Consider the following 15,918-nt stretch of genomic DNA (forward strand, 5'->3'; position numbering starts at 1 on the left):
CACTCCTCCCCCTCTCCTTCACCTCATCTCCATCCTCCCCCTCTCCTTCACCTCCTCTCACCTCCTCCCCCTCTCCTTCACCTCCTCTCCACTCCTCCCCCTCTTCTTCACCTCCTCTCCACTCCTACCCTCTCCTTCACCTCCTCTCCACTCCTCCCCCTCTCCTTCACCTCCTCTACTCTCCTCTCCCTCTCCTTCACCTCGTCTCCATTCCTCCTCTCTCCTTCACCTCCTCTACTCACCTCCCCCTCTCCTTCACCTCCTCTACTCTCCTCTCCCTCTCCTTCACCTCCCCCTCTCCTTCACCCCCTCTCCACTCCTCCCCCTCTCTTTCACCTCCTCTCCACTCCTCCCCCTTTCCTTCACCTCCTCTCCACTCCTCCCCCTCTCCTTCACCTCCTCTACTCTCGTCCCCCTCTCCTTCACCTCCTCTACTCTCCTCCCCCTCTCCTTCATCTCATCTCCACTCCTCCCCCTCTCCTTCACCTCCTCTACTCTCCTCCCCCTCTCCTTCACCTCCCCTACTCTCCTCCCCCTCTCCTTCACCTCCTCTACTCTCCTCCCCCTCTCCTTCATCTCATCTCCACTCCTCCCCATCCTTCACCTCCTCTACTCTCCTCCCCCTCTCCTTCACCTCCCCTACTCTCCTCCCCCTCTCCTTCACATCCTTCCCTCTACACAGCTTCCTGTCACACTGTTAAAAATCACAACATTTCCTCCAGTCCATTCAGCGTTCCCTGGATTCCCCGGGTTAGGATTAGTTCCCTGGATTCCCTGGGTTAGGATTAGTTCCCTGGATTCCCTGGGTTAGGATTAGTTCCCTGGATTCCCCGGGTTAGGATTAGTTCCCTGGATTCCCTGGGTTAGGATTAGTTCCCTGGATTCCCCGGGTTAGGATTAGTTCCCTGGATTCCCTGGGTTAGGATTAGTTCCCTGGGTTCCCTGGGTTAGGATTAGTTCCCTGGATTCCCTGGGTTAGGATTAGTTCCCTGGATTCCCCGGGTTAGGATTAGTTCCCTGGATTCCCTGGGTTAGGATTAGTTCCCTGGATTCCCTAGGTTAGGATTAGTTCCCTGGATTCCCTGGGTTAGGATTAGTTCCCTGGATTCCCTAGGTTAGGATTAGTTCCCTGGATTCCCTGGGTTAGGATTAGTTCCCTGGATTCCCCGGGTTAGGATTAGTTCCCTGGATTCCCCGGGTTAGGATTAGTTCCCTGGATTCCCCGGGTTAGAGTTAGTTCCCTGGATTCCCTGGGTTAGGATTAGTTCCCTGGATTCCCCGGGTTAGGATTAGTTCCCTGGATTCCCTGGGTTAGAGTTAGTTCCCTGGATTCCCTGGGTTAGGATTAGTTCCCTGGATTCCCTGGGTTAGGATTAGTTCCCTGGATTCCCTAGGTTAGGATTAGTTCCCTGGATTCCCTAGGTTAGGATTAGTTCACTGGATTCCCTGGGTTAGAGTTAGTTCCCTGGATTCCCTGGGTTAGGATTAGTTCCCTGGATTCCCTGGGTTAGGATTAGTTCCCTGGATTCCCTGGGTTAGGATTAGTTCCCTGGATTCCCTTGGTTAGGATTAGTTCCCTGGATTCCCTGGGTTAGGATTAGTTCCCTGGATTCCCTGGTTTAGAGTTAGTTCCCTGGATTCTCTGGGTCCTCATTCAGTTACAATATCAAAGAGAGAGAGAGAGACAGAGGACGTCTGACCTAGTCTAGGTGGACAGACCCACAGACCTCACAGCTATGATTTCAGGAATTTTTGGGTTGGACTAAAAATGTATTCCACACTTAGTCACACACACCCATCTCCCCTATAACACTGTACAGCTCCTGACCTCACCTGTACCCTGTTTACATCAGTCACACACACCCATCTCCCCTATAACACTGTACAGCTCCTGACCTCACCTGTACCCTGGTTACATCAGTCACACACACCCATCTCCCCTATAACACTGTACAGCTCCTGACCTCACCTGTACCCTGTTTACATCAGTCACACACACCCATCTCCCCTATAACACTGTACAGCTCCTGACCTCACCTGAACCCTGCTTACATCAGTCACACACACCCATCTCCACTATAACACTGTACAGCTCCTGACCTCACCTGAACCCTGCTTACATCAGTCACACACACCCATCTCCACTATAACACTGTACAGCTCCTGACCTCACCTGAACCCTGTTTACATCAGTCACACACACCCATCTCCCCTATAACACTGTACAGCTCCTGACCTCACCTGTACCCTGTTTACATCAGTCACACACACCCATCTACCCTATAACACTGTACAGCTCCTGACCTCACCTGTACCCTGTTTACATCAGTCACACACACCCATCTCCCCTATAACACTGTACAGCTCCTGACCTCACCTGAACCCTGCTTACGTCAAACAGACCTCTCTCCTCTTTCCTCCACTGAGTACAAAATGGCACCCTATTCCCTTTATAGGACACTACTTTTGACCAGAGGGACCAGGACACACAGAGCTCTGCTGAAAATTAGTGCACTGCATAGGGAAAAGTGTCTCATTTGGCGACGCAAACCTCCTCTTACCGGAGCAGAGAGAAGACTCAATGAAACCGAGACACTACAGGACGGGTAGCTAAAACCAGACACTACAGGACGGGTAACTAAACCAGACACTACAGGACGGGTCACTAAAACCAGACACTACAGGACGGTCACTAAACCAGACACTACAGGACGGGTCACTAAACCAGACACTACAGGACGGGTCACTAAAACCAGACACTACAGGACGGGTCACTAAACCCAGACACTACAGGACGGGTCATTAAAACCAGACACTACAGGACGGGTCATTAAAACCAGACACTACAGGACGGGTCATTAAAACCAGACACTACAGGATGGGTCACTAAAACCAGATACTACAGGACGGGTCCCTAAAACCAGACACTACAGGACGGGTCACTAAAACCAGACACTACAGGACGGGTCACTAAAACCAGACACTACAGGACGGGTCATTAAAACCAGACACTACAGGACGGGTCATTAAAACCAGACACTACAGGACGGGTCATTAAAACCAGACACTACAGGATGGGTCACTAAAACCAGATACTACAGGACGGGTCCCTAAAACCAGACACTACAGGACGGGTCACTAAAACCAGACACTACAGGACGGGTCACTAAAACCAGACACTACAGAACACGTCAACTCAAACACAAAACTTTTTCCTATTATCCTTCCTGAGTTCCTCCAACTCAATACATCAATTCTGTTTCAGTTGAAATCACTCAATCATTTCCTGCCATGTCAACAAAAATAGTTATTTGAGTCATTTGAACTTACAGGGAACTGATCCATTCAATCTGAATCTGAACTGAAGCTTTGTAATTCACCTGAGTATAACACTCTGATGTTAAAGTACCAGCCTGTCACCTGAATATAACAGTCTGTTGTTAAAGTACCAGCCTGTCACCTGAATATAACACTCTGTTGTTGTTAAAGTACCAGCCTGTCACCTGAATATAACACTCTGTTGTTAAAGTACCAGCCTGTCACCTGAATATAACACTCTGTTGTTGTTAAAGTACCAGCCTGTCACCTGAATATAACACTCTGTTGATAAAGTACCAGCCTGTCACCTGAATATAACACTCTGTTGATAAAGTACCAGCCTGTCACCTGAATATAACACTCTGTTGTTGTTAAAGTACCAGCCTGTCACCTGAATATAACACTCTGTTGATAAAGTACCAGCCTGTCACCTGAATATAACACTCTGTTGTTAAAGTACCAGCCTGTCACCTGAATATAACACTCTGTTGTTGTTAAAGTACCAGCCTGTCACCTGAATATAACAGTCTGTTGTTAAAGTACCAGCCTGTCACCTGAATATAACACTCTGTTGATGTTAAAGTACCAGCCTGTCACCTGAATATAACACTCTGTTGTTGTTAAAGTACCAGCCTGTCACCTGAATATAACACTCTGTTGTTAAAGTACCAGCCTGTCACCTGAATATAACACTCTGTTGTTAAAGTACCAGCCTGTCACCTGACTATAACACTCTGTTGTTAAAGTACCAGCCTGTCACCTGACTATAACACTCTGTTGTTAAAGTACCAGCCTGTCACCTGAATATAACACTCTGTTGTTAAAGTACCAGCCTGTCACCTGACTATAACACTCTGTTGTTAAAGTACCAGCCTGTCACCTGAATATAACACTCTGTTGTTGATAAAGTACCAGCCTGTCACCTGAATATAACACTCTGTTGTTGTTAAAGTACCAGCCTGTCACCTGAATATAACACTCTGTTGATAAAGTACCAGCCTGTCACCTGAATATAACAATCTGTTGTTGTTAAAGTACCAGCCTGTCACCTGAATATAACACTCTGTTGTTGTTAAAGTACCAGCCTGTCACCTGAATATAACACTCTGTTGTTAAAGTACCAGCCTGTCACCTGAATATAACACTCTGTTGTTAAAGTACCAGCCTGTCACCTGAATATAACACTCTGTTGTTGTTAAAGTACCAGCCTGTCACCTGAATATAACACTCTGTTGTTAAAGTACCAGCCTGTCACCTGAATATAACACTCTATTGATAAAGTACCAGCCTGTCACCTGAATATAACACTCTGTTGTTGATAAAGTACCAGCCTGTCACCTGAATATAACACTCTGTTGTTAAAGTACCAGCCTGTCACCTGAATATAACACTCTGTTGTTAAAGTACCAGCCTGTCACCTGAATATAACACTCTGTTGTTGATAAAGTACCAGCCTGTCACCTGAATATAACACTCTGTTGATGTTAAAGTACCAGCCTGTCACCTGAATATAACACTCTGTTGTTGATAAAGTACCAGCCTGTCACCTGAATATAACACTCTGTTGATAAAGTACCAGCCTGTCACCTGAATATAACACTCTGTTGTTAAAGTACCAGCCTGTCACCTGAATATAACACTCTGTTGTTGATAAAGTACCAGCCTGTCACCTGAATATAACACTCTGTTGTTAAAGTACCAGCCTGTCACCTGAATATAACACTCTGTTGTTAAAGTACCAGCCTGTCACCTGAATATAACACTCTGTTGTTGTTAAAGTACCAGCCTGTCACCTGAATATAACACTCTGTTGTTGTTAAAGTACCAGCCTGTCACCTGAATATAACACTCTGTTGTTAAAGTACCAGCCTGTCACCTGAATATAACACTCTGTTGATAAAGTACCAGCCTGTCACCTGACTATAACACTCTGTTGTTGTTAAAGTACCAGCCTGTCACCTGAATATAACACTCTGTTGTTAAAGTACCAGCCAGTCACCTGAATATAACACTCTGTTGTTAAAGTACCAGCCTGTCACCTGAATATAACACTCTGTTGTTGTTAAAGTACCAGCCTGTCACCTGAATATAACACTCTGTTGTTAAAGTACCAGCCTGTCACCTGAATATAACACTCTGTTGATAAAGTACCAGCCTGTCACCTGAATATAACACTCTGTTGTTGTTAAAGTACCAGCCTGTCACCTGAATATAACACTCTGTTGTTAAAGTACCAGCCTGTCACCTGAATATAACACTCTATTGATAAAGTACCAGCCTGTCACCTGAATATAACACTCTGTTGTTGTTAAAGTACCAGCCTGTCACCTGAATATAACACTCTGTTGTTAAAGTACCAGCCTGTCACCTGAATATAACACTCTGTTGTTGTTAAAGTACCAGCCTGTCACCTGAATATAACACTCTGTTGTTGTTAAAGTACCAGCCTGTCACCTGAATATAACACTCTGTTGATAAAGTACCAGCCTGTCACCTGAATATAACACTCTGTTGTTAAAGTACCAGCCTGTCACCTGAATATAACACTCTGTTGTTAAAGTACCAGCCTGTCACCTGAATATAACACTCTGTTGTTGTTAAAGTACCAGCCTGTCACCTGAATATAACACTCTGTTGATAAAGTACCAGCCTGTCACCTGAATATAACACTCTGTTGTTGTTAAAGTACCAGCCTGTCACCTGAATATAACACTCTGTTGATAAAGTACCAGCCTGTCACCTGAATATAACACTCTGTTGTTGTTAAAGTACCAGCCTGTCACCTGAATATAACACTCTGTTGATAAAGTACCAGCCTGTCACCTGAATATAACACTCTGTTGTTAAAGTACCAGCCTGTCACCTGAATATAACACTCTGTTGTTAAAGTACCAGCCTGTCACCTGAATATAACACTCTGTTGTTGTTAAAGTACCAGCCTGTCACCTGAATATAACACTCTGTTGATGTTAAAGTACCAGCCTGTCACCTGAATATAACACTCTGTTGTTAAAGTACCAGCCTGTCACCTGAATATAACACTCTGTTGTTAAAGTACCAGCCTGTCACCTGAATATAACACTCTGTTGTTAAAGTACCAGCCTGTCACCTGAATATAACACTCTGTTGTTGTTAAAGTACCAGCCTGTCACCTGAATATAACACTCTGTTGTTGTTAAAGTACCAGCCTGTCACCTGAATATAACACTCTGTTGTTGTTAAAGTACCAGCCTGTCACCTGAATATAACACTCTGTTGTTAAAGTACCAGCCTGTCACCTGAATATAACACTCTGTTGTTAAAGTACCAGCCTGTCACCTGAATATAACACTCTGTTGTTGTTAAAGTACCAGCCTGTCACCTGAATATAACACTCTGTTGTTGTTAAAGTATCAGCCTGTCACCTGAATATAACACTCTGTTGATGTTAAAGTATCAGCCTGTCACCTGAATATAACACTCTGTTGTTAAAGTACCAGCCTGTCACCTGAATATAACACTCTGTTGTTAAAGTACCAGCCTGTCACCTGAATATAACACTCTGTTGATAAAGTACCAGCCTGTCACCTGAATATAACACTCTGTTGTTAAAGTACCAGCCTGTCACCTGAATATAACACTCTGTTGTTGATAAAGTACCAGCCTGTCACCTGAATATAACACTCTGTTGATAAAGTACCAGCCTGTCACCTGAATATAACACTCTGTTGTTGTTAAAGTACCAGCCTGTCACCTGAATATAACACTCTGTTGTTGTTAAAGTACCAGCCTGTCACCTGAATATAACACTCTGTTGATAAAGTACCAGCCTGTCACCTGAATATAACACTCTGTTGTTGTTAAAGTACCAGCCTGTCACCTGAATATAACACTCTGTTGTTGTTAAAGTACCAGCCTGTCACCTGAATATAACACTCTGTTGTTAAAGTACCAGCCTGTCACCTGAATATAACACTCTGTTGTTAAAGTACCAGCCTGTCACCTGAATATAACACTCTGTTGATTATAAAGTACCAGCCTGTCACCTGAATATAACACTCTGTTGTTGTTAAAGTACCAGCCTGTCACCTGAATATAACACTCTGTTGTTAAAGTACCAGCCTGTCACCTGAATATAACACTCTGTTGTTGTTAAAGTACCAGCCTGTCACCTGAATATAACACTCTGTTGTTGTTAAAGTACCAGCCTGTCACCTGAATATAACACTCTGTTGTTAAAGTACCAGCCTGTCACCTGAATATAACACTCTGTTGTTAAAGTACCAGCCTGTCACCTGAATATAACACTCTGTTGTTAAAGTACCAGCCTGTCACCTGAATATAACACTCTGTTGATGTTAAAGTACCAGCCTGTCACCTGAATATAACACTCTGTTGATTATAAAGTACCAGCCTGTCACCTGAATATAACACTCTGTTGTTGATAAAGTATCAGCCTGTCACCTGAATATAACACTCTGTTGTTGTTAAAGTATCAGCCTGTCACCTGAATATAACACTCTGTTGTTGATAAAGTACCAGCCTGTCACCTGAATATAACACTCTGTTGTTGTTAAAGTACCAGCCTGTCACCTGAATATAACACTCTGTTGTTGTTAAAGTACCAGCCTGTCACCTGAATTTAACACTCTGTTGTTGTTAAAGTACCAGCCTGTCACCTGAATATAACACTCTGTTGTTAAAGTACCAGCCTGTCACCTGAATATAACACTCTGTTGTTAAAGTACCAGCCTGTCACCTGAATATAACACTCTGTTGTTAAAGTACCAGCCTGTCACCTGAATATAACACTCTGTTGTTGTTAAAGTATCAGCCTGTCACCTGAATATAACACTCTGTTGTTGTTAAAGTATCAGCCTGTCACCTGAATATAACACTCTGTTGTTAAAGTACCAGCCTGTCACCTGAATATAACACTCTGTTGTTAAAGTACCAGCCTGTCACCTGAATATAACACTCTGTTGTTAAAGTACCAGCCTGTCACCTGAATATAACACTCTGTTGTTAAAGTACCAGCCTGTCACCTGAATATAACACTCTGTTGTTGTTAAAGTACCAGCCTGTCACCTGAATATAACACTCTGTTGATAAAGTACCAGCCTGTCACCTGAATATAACACTCTGTTGTTGTTAAAGTACCAGCCTGTCACCTGAATATCACACTCTGTTGTTAAAGTACCAGCCTGTCACCTGAATATAACACTCTGTTGTTAAAGTACCAGCCTGTCACCTGAATATGACACTCTGTTGTTAAAGTACCAGCCTGTCACCTGAATATAACACTCTGTTGTTGTTAAAGTACCAGCCTGTCACCTGAATATAACACTCTGTTGTTAAAGTACCAGCCTGTCACCTGAATATAACACTCTGTTGATAAAGTACCAGCCTGTCACCTGAATATAACACTCTGTTGTTGATAAAGTACCAGCCTGTCACCTGAATATAACACTCTGTTGTTGTTAAAGTACCAGCCTGTCACCTGAATATAACACTCTGTTGATAAAGTACCAGCCTGTCACCTGAATATAACACTCTGTTGTTGTTAAAGTACCAGCCTGTCACCTGAATATAACACTCTGTTGTTAAAGTACCAGCCTGTCACCTGAATATAACACTCTGTTGTTGTTAAAGTACCAGCCTGTCACCTGAATATAACACTCTGTTGTTAAAGTACCAGCCTGTCACCTGAATATAACACTCTGTTGTTGTTAAAGTACCAGCCTGTCACCTGAATATAACACTCTGTTGTTGTTAAAGTACCAGCCTGTCACCTGAATATAACACTCTGTTGTTGTTAAAGTACCAGCCTGTCACCTGAATATAACACTCTGTTGATAAAGTACCAGCCTGTCACCTGAATATAACACTCTGTTGTTAAAGTACCAGCCTGTCACCTGAATATAACACTCTGTTGTTGTTAAAGTACCAGCCTGTCACCTGAATATAACACTCTGTTGTTGTTAAAGTACCAGCCTGTCACCTGAATATAACACTCTGTTGTTGTTAAAGTACCAGCCTGTCACCTGAATATAACACTCTGTTGTTAAAGTACCAGCCTGTCACCTGAATATAACACTCTGTTGTTAAAGTACCAGCCTGTCACCTGAATATAACACTCTGTTGTTGTTAAAGTACCAGCCTGTCACCTGAATATAACACTCTGTTGTTAAAGTACCAGCCTGTCACCTGAATATAACACTCTGTTGTTAAAGTACCAGCCTGTCACCTGAATATAACACTCTGTTGTTAAAGTACCAGCCTGTCACCTGAATATAACACTCTGTTGTTAAAGTACCAGCCTGTCACCTGAATATAACACTCTGTTGTTAAAGTACCAGCCTGTCACCTGAATATAACACTCTGTTGTTAAAGTACCAGCCTGTCACCTGAATATAACACTCTGTTGTTGTTAAAGTACCAGCCTGTCACCTGAATATAACACTCTGTTGTTGTTAAAGTACCAGCCTGTCACCTGAATATAACACTCTGTTGTTAAAGTACCAGCCTGTCACCTGAATATAACACTCTGTTGTTAAAGTACCAGCCTGTCACCTGAATATAACACTCTGTTGTTAAAGTACCAGCCTGTCACCTGAATATAACACTCTGTTGTTGTTAAAGTACCAGCCTGTCACCTGAATATAACACTCTGTTGTTGTTAAAGTACCAGCCTGTCACCTGAATATAACACTCTGTTGTTGTTAAAGTACCAGCCTGTCACCTGAATATAACACTCTGTTGTTAAAGTACCAGCCTGTCACCTGAATATAACACTCTGTTGTTGTTAAAGTACCAGCCTGTCACCTGAATATAACACTCTGTTGTTGTTAAAGTACCAGCCTGTCACCTGAATATAACACTCTGTTGTTAAAGTACCAGCCTGTCACCTGAATATAACACTCTGTTGTTAAAGTACCAGCCTGTCACCTGAATATAACACTCTGTTGTTAAAGTACCAGCCTGTCACCTGAATATAACACTCTGTTGTTAAAGTACCAGCCTGTCACCTGAATATAACACTCTGTTGATAAAGTACCAGCCTGTCACCTGAATATAACACTCTGTTGTTAAAGTACCAGCCTGTCACCTGAATATAACACTCTGTTGTTGTTAAAGTACCAGCCTGTCACCTGAATATAACACTCTGTTGTTGTTAAAGTACCAGCCTGTCACCTGAATATAACACTCTGTTGTTAAAGTACCAGCCTGTCACCTGAATATAACACTCTGTTGTTGTTAAAGTACCAGCCTGTCACCTGAATATAACACTCTGTTGTTAAAGTACCAGCCTGTCACCTGAATATAACACTCTGTTGTTAAAGTACCAGCCTGTCACCTGAATATAACACTCTGTTGTTAAAGTACCAGCCTGTCACCTGAATATAACACTCTGTTGTTGTTAAAGTACCAGCCTGTCACCTGAATATAACACTCTGTTGTTAAAGTACCAGCCTGTCACCTGAATATAACACTCTGTTGTTAAAGTACCAGCCTGTCACCTGAATATAACACTCTGTTGTTAAAGTACCAGCCTGTCACCTGAATATAACACTCTGTTGTTGATAAAGTACCAGCCTGTCACCTGAATATAACACTCTGTTGTTAAAGTACCAGCCTGTCACCTGAATATAACACTCTGTTGTTAAAGTACCAGCCTGTCACCTGAATATAACACTCTGTTGTTAAAGTACCAGCCTGTCACCTGAATATAACACTCTGTTGTTGTTAAAGTACCAGCCTGTCACCTGAATATAACACTCTGTTGTTGTTAAAGTACCAGCCTGTCACCTGAATATAACACTCTGTTGTTAAAGTACCAGCCTGTCACCTGAATATAACACTCTGTTGTTAAAGTACCAGCCTGTCACCTGAATATAACACTCTGTTGTTGTTAAAGTACCAGCCTGTCACCTGAATATAACACTCTGTTGTTAAAGTACCAGCCTGTCACCTGAATATAACACTCTGTTGTTGTTAAAGTACCAGCCTGTCACCTGAATATAACACTCTGTTGTTAAAGTACCAGCCTGTCACCTGAATATAACACTCTGTTGTTAAAGTACCAGCCTGTCACCTGAATATAACACTCTGTTGTTAAAGTACCAGCCTGTCACCTGAATATAACACTCTGTTGTTGTTAAAGTACCAGCCTGTCACCTGAATATAACACTCTGTTGTTGTTAAAGTACCAGCCTGTCACCTGAATATAACACTCTGTTGTTGTTAAAGTACCAGCCTGTCACCTGAATATAACACTCTGTTGTTGTTAAAGTACCAGCCTGTCACCTGAATATAACACTCTGTTGTTAAAGTACCAGCCTGTCACCTGAATATAACACTCTGTTGTTGTTAAAGTACCAGCCTGTCACCTGAATATAACACTCTGTTGTTGTTAAAGTACCAGCCTGTCACCTGAATATAACACTCTGTTGTTGTTAAAGTACCAGCCTGTCACCTGAATATAACACTCTGTTGTTGTTAAAGTACCAGCCTGTCACCTGAATATAACACTCTGTTGTTGATAAAGTACCAGCCTGTCACCTGAATATAACACTCTGTTGTTGTTAAAGTACCAGCCTGTCACCTGAATATAACACTCTGTTGTTGTTAAAGTACCAGCCTGTCACCTGAATATAACACTCTGTTGTTGTTAAAGTACCAGCCTGTCACCTGAATATAACACTCTGTTGTTGTTAAAGTACCAGCCTGTCACCTGAATATAACACTCTGTTGTTGTTAAAGTACCAGCCTGTCACCTGAATATAACACTCTGTTGTTGATAAAGTACCAGCCTGTCACCTGAATATAACACTCTGTTGTTAAAGTACCAGCCTGTCACCTGAATATAACACTCTGTTGTTGTTAAAGTACCAGCCTGTCACCTGAATATAACACTCTGTTGTTAAAGTACCAGCCTGTCACCTGAATATAACACTCTGTTGTTAAAGTACCAGCCTGTCACCTGAATATAACACTCTGTTGTTAAAGTACCAGCCTGTCACCTGAATATAACACTCTGTTGTTGTAAAGTACCAGCCTGTCACCTGAATATAACACTCTGTTGTTAAAGTACCAGCCTGTCACCTGAATATAACACTCTGTTGTTAAAGTACCAGCCTGTCACCTGAATATAACACTCTGTTGTTAAAGTACCAGCCTGTCACCTGAATATAACACTCTGTTGTTGTTAAAGTACCAGCCTGTCACCTGAATATAACACTCTGTTGTTGTTAAAGTACCAGCCTGTCACCTGAATATAACACTCTGTTGTTAAAGTACCAGCCTGTCACCTGAATATAACACTCTGTTGTTGTTAAAGTACCAGCCTGTCACCTGAATATAACACTCTGTTGTTAAAGTACCAGCCTGTCACCTGAATATAACACTCTGTTGTTGTTAAAGTACCAGCCTGTCACCTGAATATAACACTCTGTTGTTAAAGTACCAGCCTGTCACCTGAATATAACACTCTGTTGTTGTTAAAGTACCAGCCTGTCACCTGAATATAACACTCTGTTGTTAAAGTACCAGCCTGTCACCTGAATATAACACTCTGTTGTTGTTAAAGTACCAGCCTGTCACCTGAATATAACACTCTGTTGTTGTTAAAGTACCAGCCTGTCACCTGAATATAACACTCTGTTGTTAAAGTACCAGCCTGTCACCTGAATATAACACTCTGTTGTTGTTAAAGTACCAGCCTGTCACCTGAATATAACACTCTGTTGTTGTTAAAGTACCAGCCTGTCACCTGAATATAACACTCTGTTGTTAAAGTACCAGCCTGTCACCTGAATATAACACTCTGTTGTTGTTAAAGTACCAGCCTGTCACCTGAATATAACACTCTGTTGTTGTAAAGTACCAGCCTGTCACCTGAATATAACACTCTGTTGTTAAAGTACCAGCCTGTCACCTGAATATAACACTCTGTTGTTAAAGTACCAGCCTGTCACCTGAATATAACACTCTGTTGTTGTTAAAGTACCAGCCTGTCACCTGAATATAACACTCTGTTGTTGATAAAGTACCAGCCTGTCACCTGAATATAACACTCTGTTGTTAAAGTACCAGCCTGTCACCTGAATATAACACTCTGTTGTTAAAGTACCAGCCTGTCACCTGAATATAACACTCTGTTGTTGTTAAAGTACCAGCCTGTCACCTGAATATAACACTCTGTTGTTAAAGTACCAGCCTGTCACCTGAATATAACACTCTGTTGTTGTTAAAGTACCAGCCTGTCACCTGAATATAACACTCTGTTGTTGTTAAAGTACCAGCCTGTCACCTGAATATAACACTCTGTTGTTGATAAAGTACCAGCCTGTCACCTGAATATAACACTCTGTTGTTAAAGTACCAGCCTGTCACCTGAATATAACACTGTTGTTGTTAAAGTACCAGCCTGTCACCTGAATATAACACTCTGTTGTTGTTAAAGTACCAGCCTGTCACCTGAATATAACACTCTGTTGTTAAAGTACCAGCCTGTCACCTGAATATAACACTCTGTTGTTGTTAAAGTACCAGCCTGTCACCTGAATATAACACTCTGTTGATAAAGTACCAGCCTGTCACCTGAATATAACACTCTGTTGATAAAGTACCAGCCTGTCACCTGAATATAACACTCTGTTGTTGTTAAAGTACCAGCCTGTCACCTGAATATAACACTCTGTTGATAAAGTACCAGCCTGTCACCTGAATATAACACTCTGTTGTTAAAGTACCAGCCTGTCACCTGAATATAACACTCTGTTGTTAAAGTACCAGCCTGTCACCTGAATATAACACTCTGTTGTTGTTAAAGTACCAGCCTGTCACCTGAATATAACACTCTGTTGTTAAAGTACCAGCCTGTCACCTGAATATAACACTCTGTTGTTAAAGTACCAGCCTGTCACCTGAATATAACACTCTGTTGTTAAAGTACCAGCCTGTCACCTGAATATAACACTCTGTTGTTAAAGTACCAGCCTGTCACCTGAATATAACACTCTGTTGTTGTTAAAGTACCAGCCTGTCACCTGAATATAACACTCTGTTGTTAAAGTACCAGCCTGTCACCTGAATATAACACTCTGTTGTTAAAGTACCAGCCTGTCACCTGAATATAACACTCTGTTGTTGTTAAAGTACCAGCCTGTCACCTGAATATAACACTCTGTTGTTAAAGTACCAGCCTGTCACCTGAATATAACACTCTGTTGTTAAAGTACCAGCCTGTCACCTGAATATAACACTCTGTTGTTAAAGTACCAGCCTGTCACCTGAATATAACACTCTGTTGTTGTTAAAGTACCAGCCTGTCACCTGAATATAACACTCTGTTGTTGTTAAAGTACCAGCCTGTCACCTGAATATAACACTCTGTTGTTGTTAAAGTACCAGCCTGTCACCTGAATATAACACTCTGTTGTTGTTAAAGTACCAGCCTGTCACCTGAATATAACACTCTGTTGTTGTTAAAGTACCAGCCTGTCACCTGAATATAACACTCTGTTGTTGTTAAAGTACCAGCCTGTCACCTGAATATAACACTCTGTTGTTAAAGTACCAGCCTGTCACCTGAATATAACACTCTGTTGTTGTTAAAGTACCAGCCTGTCACCTGAATATAACACTCTGTTGTTAAAGTACCAGCCTGTCACCTGAATATAACACTCTGTTGTTGATAAAGTACCAGCCTGTCACCTGAATATAACACTCTGTTGTTGTTAAAGTACCAGCCTGTCACCTGAATATAACACTCTGTTGTTGTTAAAGTACCAGCCTGTCACCTGAATATAACACTCTGTTGTTGTTAAAGTACCAGCCTGTCACCTGAATATAACACTCTGTTGTTGTTAAAGTACCAGCCTGTCACCTGAATATAACACTCTGTTGTTAAAGTACCAGCCTGTCACCTGAATATAACACTCTGTTGTTAAAGTACCAGCCTGTCACCTGAATATAACACTCTGTTGTTGATAAAGTACCAGCCTGTCACCTGAATATAACACTCTGTTGATAAAGTACCAGCCTGTCACCTGAATATAACACTCTGTTGTTGTTAAAGTACCAGCCTGTCACCTGAATATAACACTCTGTTGTTGTTAAAGTACCAGCCTGTCACCTGAATATAACACTCTGTTGTTGTTAAAGTACCAGCCTGTCACCTGAATATAACACTCTGTTGTTGTTAAAGTACCAGCCTGTCACCTGAATATAACACTCTGTTGTTAAAGTACCAGCCTGTCACCTGAATATAACACTCTGTTGATAAAGTACCAGCCTGTCACCTGAATATAACACTCTGTTGTTAAAGTACCAGCCTGTCACCTGAATATAACACTCTGTTGTTAAAGTACCAGCCTGTCACCTGAATATAACACTCTGTTGTTAAAGTACCAGCCTGTCACCTGAATATAACACTCTGTTGTTGTTAAAGTACCAGCCTGTCACCTGAATATAACACTCTGTTGTTAAAGTACCAGCCTGTCACCTGAATATAACACTCTGTTGTTGTTAAAGTACCAGCCTGTCACCTGAATATAACACTCTGTTGTTAAAGTACCAGCCTGTCACCTGAATATAACACTCTGTTGTTGTTAAAGT

At 42.0% G+C, this 15,918-nt stretch overlaps 1 protein-coding gene across 1 annotated transcript in view; it reads right to left on the reverse strand.

Moving 5' to 3' along the window:
- The window catches only part of LOC129845947 (uncharacterized), a gene marked incomplete at its 5' end in the record, with an annotated part of 70,015 nt that overhangs the window by 29,725 nt on the left and 24,372 nt on the right, over positions 1-15,918 (reverse strand). The gene's annotated exons all lie outside the window — the stretch shown is intronic.

The sequence above is a fragment of the Salvelinus fontinalis genome, unplaced genomic scaffold, assembly GCF_029448725.1.
Source record: "Salvelinus fontinalis isolate EN_2023a unplaced genomic scaffold, ASM2944872v1 scaffold_0410, whole genome shotgun sequence".
Taxonomy (NCBI): Eukaryota; Metazoa; Chordata; class Actinopteri; order Salmoniformes; family Salmonidae; genus Salvelinus; species Salvelinus fontinalis.